Genomic DNA, 9,257 nt, shown 5'->3' with positions numbered 1-9,257 from the left:
AGGTTCCTATGGAGAAAAAATCTTTACAGCATCGGACTTTCCTTTCACCACCAGATACATCCACAGCTGAGCGTCCTTTCGGCTTTGGCCCAGTCACTTCATTCTTTCTGGCACTACTAGTACTAGCCCTTACTCTTCTCCAGTAGCATATTGGACACTTTCCGACCTGAGGGGCGCATCTTCCAGCGTCATATCGTTTTGCCTTTTGGTACTGTCCATAGGGTTTTCATGGCAAAGATACTGGAGTGGGTTGCCATTTCCTTCTCCAGTGGATACTGAATTTAGTTTTATCAACAAGTAAAATAGTGAAAATTTTGTTCATGATCTTGAATATATAAATAACAAATGATTTCTCAATTTGAGGATATATCACGTAAATTAAATGATTCAAAAATTTGGGTTACATCCTTGGTACATGCTGAACTATTGGTAAGTTTATTTGAAGATATCAACATACCAAAGATGATCAAGAAAATGTTGCCTCATGATGCCAAATTCTTCATCTTTCATTTATGCCTGCAATCTGGCAGAAGTAAAAAATGATATACAAATTTGGATATTTTATTAAGCAAATAAAATGATATTAAAACATATGTCTCAAAATAAATGTACATATACAATTAAAACAGAATTGTATTGCATTGAAATCACAGAGACTGGAAACAAACAATATTACTTCTTTTAAAACAAAGGAGACATATATGCTGATAATCCGATTTAGAACATGCAGCTGATAAGAGTAATTGTGTTTCAAAATACTTTGGAAACCAGAACAGTTCTTTTATGAATAATGTAATGTGAGTAGCTAAATAGCATCAAAATGAAATGGTGATTCTTCCAATTATGACATAAATTGATATTTTTTACAATATCTGTAGATCCTCCCAACGTACTGCAAACAATATCCAGCACTACACCCATAGAGATAAACCACATTTACACTCCATTCAAAAGAGACAATAGAAAACTAAGTAGGAAACAAAAAGACCAGAACACATTTTCTTCAGCAGTCTACACACAGGTAAGCAGGAATCAACACCAGACAAACTATCAAGCAGATAACAATATCGTAATCAAGGAACTTCCAAGGAGAAAACCCCACCCACACCAATACTGGTAGGGCAAGCTACTACGGTATATATAAATAGGAATCAAACTCCACATTTACTAACATAATGATGGTACCTAATGAGGATCTACAAGCAAATAACCCAGCTCAGAGAGCAGCAAGGATTCCACAGTTCATAGCTGAGCTACATATATTCTTTTCTATGTGTTTATATGGATCAATGCTATATACATTTTTATGTTAATAGAAGACATGGTGGTCTTGGGAAATTGCCTTAATCAATTCATGACCATAAGAAGTTGATTATGTAGATAATATTTAGATATGCCAGAAAAACGAAAACATTTTGAGTTCTTGTAGTGGAGTACCAACAGAGAATCAACACTGAATGCAGACCAAACTGGCAGAAGAACACATCAACTTGCAAATGATTGATGCAGGAAAAGTTGAAATGCTGAAGTGCTTGTGAAAATAAACTCCTTAGTCATGAATTAGCCCTATTGTAGATTGTACTGTAAAGTAATCTGTGGGAAAGTACTTTGGTGGTTTGTGAACTGCATCCAAAGACTTAATTTTCAGGTCCATATTGCCAGCTGATTGTTATGTTTAAGTGTCAGTTGCAGGTTCCTGAAAATGACATGTACCATTAGCAGGGCAAGCTGACAGTTCACATAACACTAAAAATGGCAAACATCTGGATTTTATTACCGAAACATTTATGATGATTTCAGCCCCAACAGTTTCTGATTTGCCTTTTGTTAATGGCCACAGATCCCTTAATGTTTGAATCTCATTGAAATGCATATAGCAGCATCTTCTATTACACAATGGAGGGAGTGACAACTTTAAAATGAGTCCCAGAAGTGAGAAATCTCTTGGAAAACTGGGCACAGAAGTAGGCATCTTGGCTATGTCTTTTTTTAAATGAAACCAATTGCTTTAAAGGCAAGAGTTAAAATACTTTGGATGAAATTAAAACATGTAGTCCGTTTCCTAAGGGTAAACTCTATGCTGCTCCATGTCCCCAAAAAGCAATTGCATGCAATGAGTTTGTCCTGCTTGCACTCCAGACTTTGATTTCTTTCACAACATATAATGGGTTCACCCCACACTTAGATTAAATTGATGACAGATTAAGCACACACAAAAGAGTGCATCACACATGCAGCAAGCAGACAGGGACAGGAAGGGATTGATCTAGCATTAGCACAAAGCATTCTTTCCTGATGAACAACAGATGTGCTGCCCATGCTAATGAACTAAATGATTAATAAGTATACATCATGTTAGACTTTGTTGTCTCTTCTGTACCAGTAGCCCATTCTATTTTTTTTTAGCTAATATCACTTATAACCCTAGTTTCAGACTGTTGATTAGTTTCACTTTAGTTCAGAGCTTGTTACTGTATTTGATTTTAAATACTAGGACACTGTTTTCACTTTACTGTTTTTTTTCTCCTGTCACTGAATTGACTTTTTCCATGCATTATTTCATACAAGTGCATTCTTGCCCCATATTTTAGCTGCTTAGACTTTTTTTTCCTTTTTGCCTTGCCCTTTGCTATTCTCAACTAGTGAACCATGCTCACGTTGCTATTCTGCAAAGTATGTTTAGATGTTACAAGATTCCGGAATGAGGTCAGACACTATTCAAGAGGATATAAATTCAGGTTCAGGTTCAGATCATTGGTGGAATCCCTTCCTCTGTTTGAGGACACGTTCCACAAGAATCAGTCTGATACAAATTCTTTGCAACTCTTCAATTTTTGATTAACTATAGCGGAAGATTGCAAAAATTTATGAACAGAATGCAACAACTCACCATACTTCATAATATTGATTAGTTTGACCTTAATAAAAGTATTGCATATTGTTTATAGGTGTCTGTGCACCTTATAGGGTATGGTAATAATCAACAAACCTGCAACTGCAGTGTTCATATGTAATGTACATTCTGAAGCTGGAATCTCTGACACTGGACAAGGACCACAGTAGATGAGTATTTATTAGGAAAAAAGTGCCATAATTAATTTTCTACACTAGATGCAGAGACTCCACAGGGCTTTGTCCCAAAAAACATGGTGATGTTAGCTGTGTTATTGTTGGCAGAAGGGAAACTGGAGGCACAGCAATCTCTGTGAATTCACCATATAGAGAATTCAGGTATATGCTCCACATAAAACGGAACTACAGGTAATCCTCGATTTATTACAGTTGGGATCAGCATTTCCATTGCCAAGCAAGGAGGTTGTTAAATGAGTTGTGCCCAATTTTATGACCTTTTTTGGCCATGGTTGTTAAGCGATTTGCTGCAGCTATTTAGTGAATCACGCAATTGTTAAGTGAACCTGGCTTCCCACATTTGACGTTGATCGTTGGAAGCTAGCTGGAAAGGCTGCAAATGGCGACATATTTATTATTTATTTTATTTTATTTAGATTTATATACCGCCCCTCTCCAAGGACTCGGGGCGGTGTACAGGGCAATTAAAATGCTATAAACAACACACAGTGTATAAAAATTAAAATAAGATTAAATCAAACTAGTCCTAAACAATAAATACATTCTAAAATTAAAAATTTTTAAAATTTAAACTCTAAAATCCCAATCCCTCAGTCCAGGCCGGCCTGTTCAAACAACCAAGTCTTCAGGTCACGGCGAAACGAGCGAAAGTCGGGAGCCATCCAGAGCTCAACTGGAAGCTGATTCCAGAGGGCAGGCGTGCCCACAGAGAATGCTCTCCCCCTGGGAGCCGCCAGTCGACATTCCCTGACCGATGGCACCCTGAGGAGGCCCTCTCTGTGGAAGCGCACAGGGCGATGGGAAGTTAACGCCGGCAAGAGGTGCTCCCGTAAATATGACCTCAGGAAGCTGAAATTGTCATACATACATGCTGGTTCCCAAGTACGTGAATTTTGATTATGTCACCATGAGGATGCTGTGACAGTTGTAACTGCAAGAACCAGTCATAGATCATTTTCAGTGTCATAACTTTGAATGGTCCACTAAATGAGTGGTGCAGGGAAATCAAGGACTATCTGTACTATATAGTAGTACATAGAATGTTAATATCATTCTAGGAGGAAACCAAATAAGAAATCTCACTCTAAAATGCACACTGTACATCTTTTAAATGTGTGCATAAGCACTACATAAGCACTATATTCCTAGCAATAAAATACTAGGCAAAAAATCTCCTAAACTTTTCCCAGCTAAGAAATGAATGATTGTTTTCCTGACAGACATAGAACCTCTTGGTGGTTGTAGGCTGATATCTACTGCAGAACTTTGATACAATACCAAATATTGTTTACATTTCTTCATTTCAGGTTTTTTTAAAGTGCCTATTTCAATGGTTCTAGGAGGTTTCCATGGTAAAATATAAAGCACAAAAGCATTCCAATATATCCCATCCCTAAAGTTAACTTGGAAAAACATAGATAAAAATAGCTGGTCAGCCACCATCAAATTAGGTCTCAAAAGCCCACTCCTTTAATAAATCTTTTCATGTTTTTCAGAAATACCAAGAGTAAGGGAGTCAAATACCTGTGGGTGCCGGTTTCCCAATATAACCTTGTTCATTCATCATTCTTAAAAGATATTTATAGAGGCATGTTGCTTCCTCTATATTGTCTATAAATAATACATAGCTTTCTTGTTGCCACTCCCATTATATCTTTATTTCACTTACCATATTGACTGGCACTAATATAAATTCAAGTAAACAATATCCAGAAGATCCCTTTCCTTGCTTAGAACATGCTATGGCTTGACATTTGTATTTAATCCTTCTTTAAATGCCTGGATTTGCTCATGGCCTGCAGTCCTATATACCCAAGAATGGACTTCATTGGATTAATGTGGCTTGCTTCCAAATAGACATATCCAGAATATAGTTAAACTGCCTTCTTTTTTCAGAGACAGACTATTACAACAGGATATTAGAAGGAATCAAAGAAAGTCAGAGTAGACCAGGAGATATGAAATCTGGCTTTCTAAATATTACTGCACTAAAATTTCCAACAATCCTAAGCAGCATAGCTAATGGCTAGATATCCTAGTAATTGGAAGTCAGCATGAAGGAATGATAAATGAGTTTGATTGCAGATTGAATTTTAAAATTTATCTAGTGCAGAAATGACCTTGTCTTGGTCTTGTCTTCTGCAGGCTAATTATACACAGTCCCTTTAACTGCTCCTCATAGGACTTTCCTTCTGGATCCCTCACCATTCTGGCATCCCCCTTCCAAAATAGCTACAACCGTCAATGTGCTTTTTAGACTGCAGCATCTAGAAATCAACCCAGATAAAATTAGTTCCTGCTCTATGCTCCTGTTCATATATCTCAGAATAGCATGTCTTTTTAGCAGCTCCTTCACTCTGTTGGATCATATCTGTGATCAGTTACACATATATACAACCAAGTCAACTTCCCACATCCTATGCCTGCCTTTCATTTTCTGATAATTTGATGTTCATTCCCTCAGTCCTTTCCATGCAAATCATTCATAAAAATGTTGAGACAGAACTCTGGCATTCCACTTGATTCTACACTCCAATCTGATGTGCAGTTATTTATGAGTACTCTGTGGGTACAATCACTCAGCCAATTATAATTCAATCGAACCATTGTAACACATAGCTTATATTTTGCAATTATGTTACGGGCATTATGAGAAACACCACTGAATGATTTGCTGAGATCAAGGTACACTACATCTGAGGCATTTCCAAAACCTATTAAGATAGCAATTCTGACAGAAAAAAGAGAGGCTTAGCCTGGCATTATTTATGGCAAACCCATGCTGGCTTTTGCTAATTGTTGCATTCCTACCAAAGTGTTCATAAACATGCTGTTTAATTATCTGCTCAAGAATCTTGCCCAAAATTGATGTCAAAGTGACAGACAGATCCTGGCAACTGACATGTATATTTCTTTGGTTATATACTTCTATTTCCTATGTAGGTCCCTTTTTTCTTCTCAAATACTTCAGAAAAAACTGTATGTTTCACAGTGGTCTACATAGAGACCAATTTCCCCTTCTTCCTTCTAATGAAATGAAACGAACCTTTATGGTCAAAGTATAACTATGTGTACATTGAGATTAGCAGAGCCTCCCTTTGTGCTCCCACCCTCCAACACACAGTGACAACAAACCCTCTAGCAGAAATAGTTTGAAATTTCATTTTCCAGTCTTCCACTTCTTCCCAGGTGCTTTTCAAGCCAATGGATCTATCTTTTGTCTGAGTACTGTACATCAAAATCTGTTCTTCTGAAAGCCAACCTGCCAGTTGGAATCTTCAGTATTTCTCCTGGCTTTGATGCCATAAGTTCAAGGATAACGTGTTTCATTTTGAGCAACATTAATTTGAAAAACTGCAAAGATCCACTAGGAAAAATCCATTGGCATGATTGTACAAACTATTGGTTGCACCCACACTTCCTTTGGTTTTTCATCCAATATCATCATCCATTTATACATGATAATCAGAAAGAATGAGACAGTCTCAGTAAGCAAACTCTTTGGCTCAACTGGTAATATAACCCTACATAAACTGTGGAGGTTACTTCAGATATTGCATGTTTATCGTTGTTTTAACCCAACCTTAAAAGGTAAAGATAAAGGTTCCCCCGCACATGCATGCTAGTCGTTTCCGACTCTAGGGGCCGGTGCTCATCTCTGTTTCAAAGCCGAAGAGCCAGCGCTTGTCCGAGGACGTCTCCGTGGTCATGTGGCCAGCATGACTAGACGCCAGAGGTGCACAGAACGCTGTTACCTTCCCACTGCAGTGGTCCCTATTTTTCTACTTGCATTTTTACGTGCTTTCGAACTGCTAGGTTGGCAGAAGCTGGGACGAGTAACAGGCGCTCACTCTGCTACACGGCACTCGGGATTCGACCCGCCAAACTGCTGACCTTCCGATCGACAAGCTCAGCGTCCTAACCCACTGAGCCACCGCGTCCCAACCTTACCCCTTAGCTAAACACATAGAAACTCACACATATGTATACCAAACATACAGGATAACATGAGACACTGAATTATTATGTGTTTATTACAAATGCAAAAAGAACCTCTCTTCTTTGAGGAACAGGTATAAGCAGACAATTTTGCAATACCTCATTCAATAGATCCAGGTGGCCCAGTTAGCTGATGCTGATGAAATACAGGAGCAGCTCCTAAGGAGATGGGAAACAAATGTGGCACTGGTATGTGAGTGAATACCAGCAGAGAATGAAGTAGTAAGCATTCAGTACAACTTGAGTAATGTAAAAGTAACACCTCCTGCCCTGCAAGGCAAGTAATAATGCTAGCATAAGCAGGAAAGATTCTTTCTGAGATCAGATATCACTAATATCTGTGCTTACAGAAGATTACTTAACTTAGAGGTAATCCTTGCTTAGCAACCATGACTGGGACTGGCAACTTGGTGCTAAGCAAAAAACCATGTGACTGCAATGAGCTCATGACCTTAGTTCTCCTTTGCTTAAGCAAAATGCCATGGTTACTAAGCAAAAATATGATTGTGACTTATTTTACTTCCACCTTCTTTATTAAGTCTGCTTATTACAAACTGGTTGCAAAGCGAATGGAGTTCATGTGACCACAGAATGCTGAGATGGTTATAATGCCCTGTTGTAACTTCATACAGTTAGTGCACAAGACAGTCAGTAAACAAGGATTGCCTGTATCTTTAAACGGCTTTAAAATGACCCATCCTGTAACAAGACTAGGTGTTGCAGGTCACTGAGAATAGCAATCACGTGAACCAGTGGCATTCATCCCATCCATACAGTGCTCCCTTCCATTCCTGTACTCAATCAGGCCTGAAAGCTCTCACATAACTTTGCACATTTCATGCGAAGTGATGTAAACAGTATTTACTGTTCTGTCCGAGCTCATAAGTAAGTCAAACAAAGGTCTATTGAAACTAGAGCGGAAGCATTTAAATTTGCAGTTACTACCAGATTTAAAAGCTGCCAAACTTCATCAAAGAGATTCTAGTAGGAAGTTTGATTTGGAATTTGCTACTGATGATATGTCATTATGTACAACTTGTGGGTGTACTGGCAGCATCTGGTTGGGCACATTCTGAAAATCTGTTAATTATAGAATAAGAGTTAAAAGTTGCCAGTTTAGGCTATCAGCTATCGACAGCACATCCCAGACGCCTGTCCCGCTTCAGTTTGAACAAGTTCAGTGAAAGGGAGCCAGCTCAGTTGATAATTAGCTCCACTGCTGAAATGTTCTTATTGCTAAGGATGCTGGTTCTGATAGCCTACAGCAGGGGTGTCAATCTCACCGCATCACATATGTCGTGACGTATTGTGACTTTTTCCCCTTGCCAGAGCTGGGGTGGACGTGGCTTCTGTGTGACGCTTCTGGCCCGCGGGTCAGTAGTTTAACATTCCTGGCCTACAGATTTATCCACTAGAAATTATCCATCTTATTTAACCAGTTCACAATAAATATAAAAGCTACGAGTGGCGCAAAGAGCCATGGAAAGACACATGCTCGGTATTACAAGGCAAGAGCCTTGGTGGAGCAGTGGGCTAATGCCTCAAGTAACACTAGCTGCCTCTAATTAGTGCAGGTTCGCATCCCACCAGGCTCAAGGTTGACTCAGCCTTCCAAGGCAGGTAAAATGAGGACCCAGATTGTTGGGGGCAATAAGCTGACTTTGTAATAATGCCGCTGGGGGGGGGGCGAAAGCCCTAATAAGCAGGCATATACATAGAATGAAGGCTACTGCTAAGCACATTGATTTGTGCTTTAAATTGTAAGCCACCCTGAGTCTTCGGAGAAGGGTGGGATATAAATGGGATTAAAAAAAAAGATAGAAAGACCCGCAAATGGATTAGCAAACAAAGAAAAGTATACATGATCATCAAGAGAGTAAAATAATTGAATTGGAAACGGGCTGGTCACATAGCAAGAAGAACTGATGGCAGTCATAGAACGGATCCCACTTGATAAAAACATCCATTCAAGACCTAAAACAAAATGGATCAACGACATCTGCAAGTATTGTGGTCACAATTGGCAAACAAAAGCTCAAGACCGATTGGTTGGAAAACACACGGAAGAGGCCTTCATAGACAATGGCTAAAATAATGATTTAACTAATTCATCAAACAGTTCACCTGCATGGCTGATTCTTCGCCTTGGGCTTGTTGGGCAGCATACT

This window comes from Vipera ursinii (genome assembly GCF_947247035.1).
Source record: "Vipera ursinii genome assembly, chromosome: 1".
NCBI lineage: Eukaryota > Metazoa > Chordata > Lepidosauria > Squamata > Viperidae > Vipera > Vipera ursinii.
Note: the sequence above shows the minus strand (reverse complement) of the source record.